Genomic DNA, 13,775 nt, shown 5'->3' with positions numbered 1-13,775 from the left:
TCAGCTATAGTCTCATGTTCAATTGCAAGTTTATACTTTTATCATTACAGAGGTGTTGTTGATTCGTTTGATCTCTTGAACAATTGAACAATATTTACTTGTTTACAGTCACACATATCCAATTGGAATGCTATGGCAGGGTTATTAGCCAGGCATGAGGCCTTTTGTCTTCTTAAAAACTATTTGGTTGGAATGATTGATGTGCCATGCCACCGCTGCACTGTAAGACCCCTCAATAGTGATCAATCCCGTGTTTGCTCATACCGATGTTGGGGAACGTAGTAATTTCAAAAAAATTCCTACGCACACGCAAGATCATGGTGATGCATAGCAACGAGAGGGGAGAGTGTGATCTACGTACCCTTGTAGACCGACAGCAGAAGCGTTAGCACAACGCGGTTGATGTAGTCGTAAGTCTTCACGGCCCGACCGATCAAGCACCGAAACTACGGCACCTCCGAGTTTTAGCACATGTTCAGCTCGATGACGATCCCCGGACTCCGATCCAGCAAAGTGTCGGGGAAGAGTTTCGTCAGCACGACGACATAGTGACGATCTTGATGTTCTACCGTCGCAGGGCTTCGCCTAAGCACCGGTACAATATTATTGAGGATTATGGTGGAAGGGGGCACCGCACACGGCTAAGAAAACGATCACATGGATCAACTTGTGTGTCTAGGGGTGCCCCCTGCCCCCGTATATAAAGGAGCAAGGGGAGGAGGCCGGCCGGCCCTATAGGCGCGCCAAGGAGGAGTCCTCCTCCTAGTAGGAGGGGGAAAGGAAGTGGGGAGGGAGAAGGAAAGGGGGGCGCCGCCCCCCCTCTCCTAGTCCAATTCGGACCAGGGGGAGGAGGCGCGCGGCCCACCCTGGCTGCCCTTCTCTCTCTCCACTAAGGCCCATATGGCCCATTACTTCTCCCGGGGGGGTCCGGTAACCCTCCGGTACTCCGGTTTTCTCCAAAATCACCCGGAACACTTCCGGTGTCCGAATATAGCCGTCCAATATATCAATCTTAATGTCTCGACCATTTCGAGACTCCTCGTTATGTCCGTGATCACATCCGGGACTCCGAACTAACTTCGGTACATCAAAACTCATAAACTCATAATATATCTGTCATCGAAACCTTAAGCGTGCGGACCCTACGGGTTCAAGAACAATGTAGACATGACCGAGACATGTCTCCGGTCAATAACCAATGGCGGAACCTGGATGCTCATATTGGCTCCCACATATTCTACGAAGATCTTTATCGGTTAGACCGCATAACAACATACGTTGTTCCCTTTGTCATCGGTATGTTACTTGCCCGAGATTCGATCGTCGGTATCTCAATACCTAGTTCAATCTCATTACCGGCAAGTCTCTTTACTCATTTTGTAATACATCATCTCGCAACTAACTCATTAGTTGCAATGCTTGCAAGGCTTATGTGATGTGCATTACCGAGAGGGCCCAGAGATACCTCTCCGACAATTGGAGTGACAAATCCTAATTCGAAATACGCCAACCCAACATATACCTTTGGAGACACCTGTAGAGCTCCTTTATAATCACCCAGTTACATTGTGACGTTTGGTAGCACACAAAGTGTTCCTCCGGCAAACGGGAGTTGCATAATCTCATATTCATAGGAACATGTATAAGTCATGAAGAAAGCAATAGCAACATACTAAACGATCGGGTGCTAAGCTAATGGAATGGGTCATGTCAATCACATCATTCTCCTAATAATGTGATCCCGTTAATCAAATTACAACACATGTCTATGGTTAGGAAACATAACCATCTTTGATTAACGAGCTAGTCAAGTAGAGGCATACTAGTGACGTTTAGTTTGTCTATGTATTCACACAAGTATTATGTTTCCGGATAATACAATTCTAGCATGAATAATAAACATTTATCATGATATAAGGAAATAAAATAATAACATTATTATTGCCTCTAGGGCATATTTCCTTCAGTCTCCCACTTGCACTAGAGTCAATAATCTAGACTACACAGTAATGATTCTAACACCCATGGAGCTTTGGTGCTGATCATGTTTTGCTCGTGGAAGAGGCTTAGTCAACGGGTCTGCAACATTCAGATCCGTATGTATCTTGCAAATCTCTATGTCTCCCATCTGGACTAGATCCCGGATGGAATTGAAGCGTCTCTTGATGTGCTTAGTTCTCTTGTGAAATCTGGATTCCTTTGCCAAGGCAATTGCACCAGTATTGTCACAAAAGATTTTCATTGGACCCGATGCACTAGGTATGACACCTAGATCGGATATGAACTCCTTCATCCAGACTCCTTTGTTTGCTGCTTCTGAAGCAGCTATGTACTCCGCTTCACATGTAGATCCCGCCACAACGCTTTGTTTAGAACTGCACCAACTGACAGCTCCACTGTTTAATGTAAACACGTATCCGGTTTGCGATTTAGAATCGTCTGGATCAGTGTCAAAGCTTGCATCAACGTAACCATTTACGATGAGCTCTTTTTCACCTCCATATATGAGAAACATATCCTTAGTCCTTTTCAGGTATTTCAGGATGTTCTTGACCGCTGTCCAGTGATCCACTCCTGGATTACTTTGGTACCTCCCTGCTAGACTTATAGCAAGACACACATCAGGTCTGGTACACAGCATTGCATACATGATAGAGCCTATGGCTGAAGCATAGGGAACATCTTTCATTTTTTTTCTCTATCTTCTGCATTGGTCGGGCATTGAGTCTTACTCAATTTCACACCTTGTAACACAGGCAAGAATCCTTTCTTTGCTTGATCCATTTTGAACTTCTTCAAAATTTTGTCAAGGTATGTGCTTTGTGAAAGTCCAATTAAGCGTCTTGATCTATCTCTATAGATCTTAATGCCCAATATGTAAGAAGCTTCACCGAGGTCTTTCATTGAAAAACTCTTATTCAAGTATCCCTTTATGCTATTCAGATATTCTATATCATTTCCGATTAGTAATATGTCATCTACATATAATATCAGAAATGCTACAGAGCTCCCACTCACTTTCTTGTAAATACAGGCTTCTCAAAAAGTCTGTACAAAACCAAATGCTTTGATCACACTATCAAAGCGTTTATTCCAACTCCGCGAAGCTTGCACCAGTCCATAAATGGATCGCTGGAGCTTGCATACTTTGTTAGCTCCCTTTGGATCGACAAAACCTTCCGGTTGCATCATATACAACTCTTCTTCCAGAAATCCATTCAGGAATGCAGTTTTGACATCCATCTGCCAAATTTCATAATTATAAAATGCGGCAATTGCTAACATGATTCGGACAGACTTAAGCATCGCTACGGGTGAGAAGGTCTCATCATAGTCAATCCCTTGAACTTGTCGAAAACCTTTTGTGACAAGTCGAGCTTTGTAGACAGTAATATTACCGTCAGCGTCAGTCTTCTTCTTGAAGATCCATTTATTCTCAATTCCTTGCCGATCATTGGGCAAGTCAACCAAAGTCCTATACTTTGTTCTCATACATGGATCCCATCTCAGATTTCATGGCTTCAAGCCATTTTGCGGAATCTGGGCTCACCATCGCTTCTTCATAGTTCGTAGGTTCTTCATGATCTAGTAGCATGACTTCTAGAACAGGATTACCGTACCACTCTGGTGCGGATCTTACTCTGGTTGATCTACGAGGTTCAGTTGTATCTTGTTCTGAAGTTTCATGATCATTATCATTAGCTTCCTCACTAATTGGTGTAGGTGTCACAGAAACTGGTTTCTGTGATGTACTACTTTCCAATAAGGGAGCAGGTACAGTTACCTCGTCAAGTTCTACTTTCCTCCCACTCACTTCTTTCGAGAGAAACTCCTTCTCTAGAAAGTTTCCGAATTTAGCAACAAAAGTCTTGCCTTCGGATCTGTGATAGAAGGTGTATCCAATAGTTTCCTTTGGATACCCTATGAAGACACATTTCTCCGATCTGGGTTCGAGCTTATCAGGTTGAAGCTTTTTCACATAAGCATCGCACCCCCAAACTTTCAAAAACGACAACTTTGGTTTCTTGCCAAACCACAGTTCATAAGGCGTCGTCTCAACGGATTTTGATGGTGCCCTATTTAACGTGAATGCGGCCGTCTCTAGAGCATATCCCCAAAACGATAGCGGTAAATCAGTAAGAGACATCATAGATCGCACCATATCTAGTAAAGTACGATTACGACGTTCGGACACACCATTATGCTGTGGTGTTCCGGGTGGCGTGAGTTGCGAAACTATTCCGCATTGTTTCAAATGTACACCAAACTCGTAACTCAAATATTCTCCTCCACGATCAGATCGTAGGAATTTTATTTTCTTGTTACGATGATTTTCAACTTCACTCTAAAATTCTTTGAACTTTTCAAACGTTTCAGACTTATGTTTCATTAAGTAGATATACCCATATCTGCTTAAGTCATCTGTGAAGGTGAGAAAATAACGATACCCGCCATGAGCCTCAACATTCATCGGACCACATACATCTGTATGTATGATTTCCAACAAATCTGTTGCTCTCTCCATAGTACCAGAGAACGGTGTTTTTGTCATCTTACCCATAAGGCACGGTTCGCAAGTACCAAGTGATTCATAATCAAGTGGTTCCAAAAGTCCATCAGTATGAAGTTTCTTCATGCGCTTTACACCGATATGACCCAAACGGTAGTGCCACAAATAAGTTGCACTATCATTATCAACTCTGCATCTTTTGGCTTCAACATTATGAATATGTGTGTCACTACTATCGAGATTTAATAAGAATAGACCACTCTTTAAGGGTGCATGACCATAAAAGATATTACTCATATAAATAGAACAACCATTATTCTCTGATTTAAATGAATAACCATCTCGCATCAAACAAGATCCAGATATAATGTTCATGCTTAACGCTGGCACTAAATAACAATTATTTAGGTCTAATACTAATCCCGAAGGTAGATGTAGAGGTAGCATGCCGACCGCGATCACATCGACTTTGGAACCATTTCCCACGCGCATCGTCGCCTCGTCCTTAGCCAATCTTCGCTTAATCCGTAGTCCCTGTTTCGAGTTGCAAATGTTAGCAACAAAACCAGTATCAAATACCCAGGTGCTACTGCGAGCATTAGTAAGGTACACATCAATAACATGTATATCACATATATCTTTGTCCACCTTGCCATCCTTCTTATCCGCCAAATACTTGGGGCAGTTCCGCTTCCAGTGACCAGTCTGCTTGTAGTAGAAGCACTCAGTTTCAGGCTTAGGTCCAGGTTTGGGTTTCTTCTCTTGAGTAGCAACTTGCTTGTTGTTCTTTTTGAAGTTTCCCTTCTTCTTTCCTTTGCCCTTTTTCTTTAAACTAGTGGTCTTGTTGACCATCAACACTTGATGCTCCTTCTTGATTTCTACCTCCGCAGCTTTCAGCATTGCGAAGAGCTCGGGAATAGTCTTATTCATCCCTTGCATATTATAGTTCATCATGAAGCTCTTGTAGCTTGGTGGCAGTGATTGGAGAATTCTGTCAATGACGCAATCATCTGGAAGATTAACTCCCAATTGAATCAAGTGATTATTATACCCAGACATTTTGAGTATATGCTCACTGACAGAACTATTCTCCTCCATCTTGCAGCTATAGAACTTATTGGAGACTTCATATCTCTCAATCCGGGCATTTGCTTGAAATATTAACTTCAACTCCTGGAACATCTCATATCTCCATGACGTTCAAAAGTCGTTGAAGTCCCGATTCTAAGCCGTAAAGCATGGCACACTGAACTATCGAGTAGTCATCAGCTTTGCTCTGCCAGACGTTCATAACATCTGGTGTTGCTCCAGCAGCAGGCCTGGCACCCAGCGGTGCTTCCAGGACGTAATTCTTCTATGCAGCAATGAGGATAATCCTCAAGTTACGGACCCAGTCCGTGTAATTGCTACCATCATCTTTCAACTTTGCTTTCTCAAGGAACACATTAAAATTCAACGGAACAACAGCACGGGCCATCTATCTACAATCAAACATAAACAAGCAAGATACTATCAGGTACTAAGTTCATGATAAATTTAGGTTCAAGTAATCATATTACTAAAGAACTCCCACTTAGATAGACATCCCTCTAATCCTCTAAGTGATTACGTGATCCAAATCAACTAAACCATGTCCGATCATCACGTGAGATGGAGTAGTTTCATTGGTGAACATCACTATGTTGATCATATCTACTATATGATTCACGCTCGACCTTTCGGTCTCCATGTTCCGAGGCCATATCTGTATATGCTTGGCTCGTCAAGTATAACCTGAGTATTCCGTGTGTGCAACTGTTTTGCACCCGTTGTATTTGAACGTAGAGCCTATCACACCCGATCATCACGTGGTGTCTCAGCACGAAGAACTTTCGCAACAGTGCATACTCAGGGAGAACACTTCTTGATAATTAGTGAGAGATCATCTTAAAATGCTACCGTCAATCAAAGCAAGATAAGATGCATAAAAGATAAACATCACATGCAATCAATATAAGTGATATGATATGGCCATCATCATCTTGTGCTTGTGATCTCCATCTTCGAAGCACCGTCGTGATCACCATCGTCACCGGCGTGACACCTTGATCACCATCGTAGCATCGTTGTCGTCTCGCCAATCTTATGCTTCCACGACTATCGCTACCACTTAGTGATAAAGTAAAGCATTACAGCGTAATTGCATTGCATACAATAAAGCGATAACCATATGGCTCCTGCCAGTTGCCGATAACTTGGTTACAAAACATGATCATCTCATACAATAAAATTTAGCATCATGTCTTGACCATATCACATCACAACATGCCCTGCAAAAACAAGTTAGACGTCCTCTACTTTGTTGTTGCGAGTTTTCGTGGCTGCTACGGGCTTAAGCAAGAACCAACCTTACCTACGCATCAAAACCACAACGATAGTTTGTCAAGTTGGTGTTGTTTTAACCTTCGCAAGGACCGGGCGTAGCCACACTTGGTTCAACTAAAGTTGGAGAAACTGACACCCGCTAGCCACCTTTGTGCAAAGCACGTCGGGAGAACCGGTCTCGCGTACGCGTACGCGTAATGTCGGTCCGGGCCGCTTCGTCCAACAATACCGCCGAACCAAAGTATGACATGCTGGTAAGCAGTATGACTTATATCGCCCACAACTCATTTGTGTTCTACTCGTGCATATAACATCAACACATAAAACCTAGGCTCGGATGCCACTGTTGGGGAACGTAGTAATTTCAAAAAAAATCCTACGCACACGCAAGATCATGGTGATGCATAGCAACGAGAGGGGAGAGTGTGATCTACGTACCCTTGTAGACCGACAGCGGAAGAGTTAGCACAACGTGGTTGATGTAGTCGTACGTCTTCACGGCCCGACTGATCAAGCACCGAAACTACGCCACCTCTGAGTTTTAGCACACGTTCAGCTCGATGATGATCCCCAGACTCCGATCCAGCAAAGTGTCGGGGAAGAGTTTCATCAGCACGACAGCGTGGTGACGATCTTGATGTTCTACCATCGCAGGGCTTCGCCTAAGCACCGCTACAATATTATCGAGGATTATGGTGGAAGGGGACACCGCACACGGCTAAGAAAACGATCACGTGGATCAACTTGTGTGTCTAGGGGTGCCCCCTGCCCCCGTATATAAAGGAGCAAGGGGAGGAGGCCGGCCGGCCCTATAGGCGCGCCAAGGAGGAGTCCTCCTCCTAGTAGGAGTAGGACTCCTACTAGGAGGGGGAAAGGAAGTGGGGAGGGAGAAGGAAAGGGGGCGCTACCCCCCCCTCTCCTAGTCCAATTCAGACCAGGGGGATGAGGTGCGCGAACCACCCTGGCTGCCCTTGTCTCTCTCCACTAAGGCCCATATGGCCCATTACTTCTCCCGGGGGGGTTCCGGTAACCCTCCGGTACTCCGGTTTTCTCCGAAATCACCCGGAACACTTCCGATGTCCGAATATAGCCGTCCAATATATCAATCTTAATGTCCCGACCATTTCGAGACTCCTTGTTATGTCTGTGATCACATCCGGGACTCCGAACTAACTTCGGTACATCAAAACTCATAAACTCATAATATAACTGTCATCGAAACCTTAAGCGTGCGGACCCTACGAGTTCGAGAACAATGTAGACATGACCGAGACATGTCTCCGGTCAATAACCAATAGCGGAACCTGGATGCTCATATTGGCTCCCACATATTCTACGAAGATCTTTATCGGTCAGACCGCATAACAACATACGTTGTTCCCTTTGTCATCGGTATGTTACTTGCCCAAGATTCGATCGTCGGTATCTCAATACCTAGTTCAATCTCATTACCGGCAAGTCTCTTTACTCGTTTCTTAATACATCATCTCGCAACTAACTCATTAGTTGCAATGGTTGCAAGGCTTATGTGATGTGCATTACCGAGAGGGCCCAGAGATACCTCTCCGACAATTGGAGTGACAAATCCTAATCTTGAAATACGTCAACCCAACATATACCTTTGGATACACCTGTAGAGCTCCTTTATAATCACCCAGTTACGTTGTGACGTTTGGTAGCACACAAAGTGTTCCTCCGGCAAACGGGAGTTGCATAATCTCATATTCATAGGAACATGTATAAGTCATGAAGAAAGCAATAGCAACATACTAAACGATCGGGTGCTAAGCTAATGAAATGGGTCATGTCAATCACATCATTCTCCTAATAAGGTGATCCCATTAATCAAATGACAACACATGTCTATGGTTAGGAAACATAACCATCTTTGATTAACGAGCTAGTCAAGTAGAGGCATACTAGTGACGTTTAGTTTGTCTATGTATTCACACAAGTATTATGTTTTCGGATAATACAATTCTAGCATGAATAATAAACATTTATCATGATATAAGGAAATAAAATAATAACATTATTATTGCCTCTAGGGCATATTTCCTTCAACCGATTGCCAGATTCACGCTCCTAGAGGATGTGAACGACAGTGACATCCTAATGCAGGAGTAGCAGCGACGACGGCTGGTGAGCAGCAACCTGAGGTGCCGGTGTTAAGCGCGGATGGCCAGATCTGTGCGGCGGAGGGCGTGGCCAATGCTAGGATGGAGGTCTTGCTTCCGGCCAACAAGTAGTCGGTAGGCGCAATGGATCCTAAAGCTCCAGGCTGGATCAAAAGGTATGTCGATTTGCAGTGTTACATGCTCATTGTGACTGAAAACTGGACTTATTAGTGTAGGCATAAACATTGTAGGCACTGATAAGAAAAGATATCTTAAACAAGTACTGCACCTTGAGATCTAGATGATTCTGCATTCAGTGTTATGATCTGTAGTTATAACTGATACTACTAAATGGCTCAAATGTACTTGCATCTTTAAAAATCAGTGATTTAGCGAACATTCTGCCAATTGACACATGAAGCAGAGTATAAGAAGTTATAGCATGTTACAGATAAACCAGAGGAATTGGCATGTATATGCGTGTGTTCCTGATTTTGTAGGGTACCTTACAGATTCAGTTGGGATATGTGGTCAAAGATTAGGACACTATTATCAGTGTAGGTTACATTTATAGTTGCTTAATTCATGATGCGATCGTCTCGTCATTTTCATTCTGTGCGTGCAGGGTGAGGATTGGGGTGGAAGCACCTGTGAGGACACCTTGTCCCAGTCAAGCACGAGCTGGCGGAGGTGACGCCGCATATGTTATCCAGGATCCTGCTCGGGGGTTTAGCCATCGGCGACGAGATCCAAAAGATGGCCACGGCGGCAGTGGTGGCGGCAGTTGCCCCGGGTGGTGATGTAGAGGGGAGGTACCAGTAGCAGGTGAGGATACTGTGCAATTTCGCTGTGAATCATTGTTGATTATTTGTCGTACTTCTTGTGTTTTGAAGATTTGACTACACTCTTCTTGATACCCAAAACAAATTCGTTTCATGAATTCAAAAGATACTGAATTTAAATGCCTGGTTTATATTTTGGGAGCTGACTCTTTTTAAAAATTGACATCTGAATGTAAATAAATGCCCTTGATATGTTCGAATTCCTATCATCCATTGTTGCAAATTTCCTCTAACTCAATACATCAGTTTCTTATCTTTTTTTGGTCCACCTTCGCTCATCCTGACATTCATCGCCATCAAATATTTTACATTGTTAGCCTGCTTATTTGTTCGTTTAACAGGCTTGCAATATATTCTACAGTGCTGATAGTGATGGAGGGGTTTGTTTGAGGTGTACTGATGTAGAACCCTCCAAGTTTTCAAGTATTTTAGTTTCCTATTTTTTGCAATTTAGAATGTTCCATGGTACATTTTCTTCTGCAATCTTAGGTGAGCACAAAGATCTCTGAGATTTTCTTCTGTATTTGTTTTGTGCGCATACATAAATGGATGACACTTCTTCTTGGAGCCCCAGGTTGTGGCCAAAAACCCTATTGCTAGCACTTGCAGGAAAGCTCAACAAAAACCAAAAGGTATTTTTCTTTTTCTTCACTTCAACCAAGTCACTCATGTACAATGAGCAGCACTCAAACCACAAAATGATTTGCATCTCATTCATTTTTCCGAATGTTCAATTTATGACCTGGCTTTTTGGTCATGGACATTTCTTCATTACTTACCATTTTCTGATGTTCATGGTAAGGCGCGGCCGTTGGTGGCTTTCTGGTGGTACCTCAAGGAGACCTTCTTCCAAGGTGACCCATTCCATGTGGCGGTGCCGGTGCGTGAGCGAGCTGCTAGACCGCACGTGGCGGCGGCGCTTCGATACTTCTTCCCGTTCCTGGAGTGGGCGCCAGCCTACGGCCTGGGCACCTCAAGTCGGACCTCATCGCCGGTACTTCTTCTGGTTCCTTGAAGTTTGATATCCATGCCCCCCTTGTTAGAGCGGTGGAGAGAGATGCGACATGGAGTGAGGGAATTGTCGGCACCGGCATAAGAGGTTGATCTCCGCCCCGGTTTCCTCTATGATTACATCAAGGATGTATTTTGTTGCTTGTTGGTTCTGTGTGTGGGAGCTCGATGATTGGGGGAGTTTAGATCTGTGGTTTCATTCTCAAATTCTATCCGTATGGATTGAGATAGAGATGAGAAGGTAGGTCCCTTGTTCATGTAGGTTTTCTCTGTACCACTAAATGTTTTTTTGATTTTTTCCATGTAGGTTCTCTCTGATTTTGCATTAGTCTATACGTTCTTAGTCTTCATTCTTTTATTTTCAGTTTATGAGATTTTAGTATTTGATTCACTTATTCTAGGTTTGGCAGGTATTCAGTATATCTGTTCTTATTATTCAATTTTTTATTTCTCAGATTAGGATTTTAGTACCTTTTCTTTTATTAGTCATCAGTTTTCTTCTTTATTCAATCATATTCAGCCTTAGTTCTTGTTCAGTCTTTCTTTAACTTCTTTTGTCCTTAGTCTCCAGTTTTCCTCTTTCTTCAGTCATATTCAGTCACACTTTGTTCAGTCTTTCATTATCTACTTCAGTCTGTAGTACTCCTTGTGCATATATACTTTGTTTTGCTCATTCTTCTTTCTTAGCTTTGTTCTCTCATTTTGTATCGGCACAACCAATAATTCACAAGATCATCTAATCCACATAGGCAAAGGAAGATTTTTCGTAGTAAAATTCAGTATAGTGGAGGGAAAGGAAGGTTTTTCGTTGTAAAATTCACTACACTAGAGGGAAAAAGTTTCAATGTTATTATCTAATTGTTTCATGGTTTTCTTAGTCATGACTTTCTTTTCTCTACCAGCTTTAGGGGAGGTCCATCTAATTTGACTTTGCCCTGGGCTGTCTGCAGGTGGGCTAAACAACCAGATTTGGTGGATTAGTTGGACTTGTAAATATTTTTTTTCTGATCCCAACACACTTTATATAGAGAAATAGTATTTCTTCATATTGTTACTTTTTTGTTTGCTTTTGTGCTTATTGCTCATAATGTTAAATGTTTGTTAGGCTGCCAACATATATTATTAGCACATTGTAGTTCTTTTCAGTAAATCTTCAATATCTTCTTTCTCTGGTCACCTTCAGTGCACATGTTTCTTCATTATTTCAGTAACTACCTTCTCATTGTTCCGCCTTCATTTCTCAAATCCATGCTTATCAGTTATCCCTCTGTATGCATCAGTGATCAATATTTCTCTTCAGCCTCATTATTTCTTTTCGAGAGTACGCCAAAGGCTTACCTTAGCTTTATAGAAGGAAGGAATAATATTTACAAGTCAGCCTCATTATTTCATTAAGTCCCTGCTCTACCCAGCCTTCATAAATTCAATATGCCCCTGCGCATTATGTATAGACTTTTTTGAGCATTCTTATTTTTTATCTTTTTGTTTCACCAGGAGGTTTTATTACTAACCAGATGAATTTTCTTCTCCCACTTCTTCAAGGAAGAACAAGGTTCCAACTTCATTTTAGCGCACGTTGTTTCAGATGTGTTATGTAATAGTACTACATAGAAGAGTTTTTTGCTTCAAGAAGTGTTATGTTATTACTATGTATTTTCTGAAAATAGGTCGTTCTGTTCTGTTTTTTTTTCACTAGACATGATGCTATTTGTGCTTCTTTAGCAGTGACACCATAGTCAGTTTGCATTTTCTGTCTTTTAGCTACCCTAAGCCTTTGATTTGTTTGTACCATTAGGCTGTAGGGAAATATTACTATATGTAACATGTATTTTCTTTTGTTCTTATAAGATGTTGTTTCTCATTTCTGAAATTTATTTCTTGATGTAGCTTCATTCGGATTTATGTGAATATAAGCGTAAGAGATCCACTGGGAATGATACAAAATAATTTCAGACGTGAGTATCCGGATCGCATTGCTACTGGTTGTCTCTTGCGATTGCGTACAGCAGGCTTTTGACAAAGCCAAGTCATCGCCTCATGAGGATGCTTTTGGATTAACTGTAGTGCATTGTACCGTTTTATGCTCCATGCGAGAGTTGTACATATCCTCATTAGATGTATCCCTGCCTATGATGGTTCTAAACTCAAATATTATAGTATCTGTATATTTGATCAATGTGGTACTATTATATCCTAATGTTATAACATATATGCCCGTATTGATATACATGAGTGAGGTTAAGGACAAAACATGGCAGCCCAATGTGTTGAAACAAGATAAGTGCGCATAGGCCTGCCTCAGGCGGCGCCACCAGGTGGCGCCCCAACCTCTAGTGAGTTGTTATTTGATCAATGGGATCACATCATTAGGAGAATGATGTGATTGACTTGACCCATTCCGTTAGCTTATCACTTGATCGTTTTAGTTTACTGCTGTCGGTGTCAAAACCGGGGATCTCGGGTAGGGGGTCCCGAACTGTGCGTCTAGGCCGGATGGTAACATGAGGCAGGGAACACGATGTTTTACCCAGGTTCGGGCCCTCTTGATGGAGGTAAAACCCTACGTCCTGCTTGATTAATATTGATGATATGGGTAGTACAAGAGTAGATCTACCACGAGATCAAGGAGGCTAAACCCTAGAAGCTAGCCTATGGTATGATTGTTGTATATGGAGTTGATTGCCTACGGGCTACAACCCCCCGGTTTATATAGACACCGGATAGGGTTAGGGTTACATGGAGTCGGTTACAATGGTAGGAGATCTTGAATATCCGCATCGCCAAGCTTGCCTTCCACGCCAAGGAAAGTCCCATCCGGACATGGGACGAAGTCTTCAATCTTGTATCTTCATAGTCCAGGAGTCCGGCTGAAGGTATAGTCCGGCTACCCGAACACCCCCTAATCCAGGACTCCCTCAGTAGCCCCTGAAC

At 42.6% G+C, this 13,775-nt stretch overlaps 1 long non-coding RNA gene across 2 annotated transcripts; it reads left to right on the top strand.

Annotated features, from left to right (window-relative positions):
- The first annotated feature begins 8,960 nt into the window (after positions 1-8,960).
- On the top strand, positions 8,961-13,075 carry LOC125548468. 2 transcript variants are annotated; one of them, XR_007301096.1, is made up of 5 exons: positions 8,961-9,167; positions 9,617-9,816; positions 10,408-10,465; positions 10,636-12,396; positions 12,732-13,075. It is a non-coding gene; the product is annotated as an uncharacterized LOC125548468 (long non-coding RNA). The 2 variants fall into 2 exon arrangements; XR_007301095.1 differs by having other exon boundaries at positions 10,636-13,075.
- Positions 13,076-13,775: the final 700 nt, after the last annotated feature.

Source organism: Triticum urartu, chromosome 3 (assembly GCF_003073215.2).
Source record: "Triticum urartu cultivar G1812 chromosome 3, Tu2.1, whole genome shotgun sequence".
In the NCBI taxonomy this organism is placed as follows: domain Eukaryota; kingdom Viridiplantae; phylum Streptophyta; class Magnoliopsida; order Poales; family Poaceae; genus Triticum; species Triticum urartu.
Note: the sequence above shows the minus strand (reverse complement) of the source record. Positions and strands in the feature narration are given on the sequence as shown.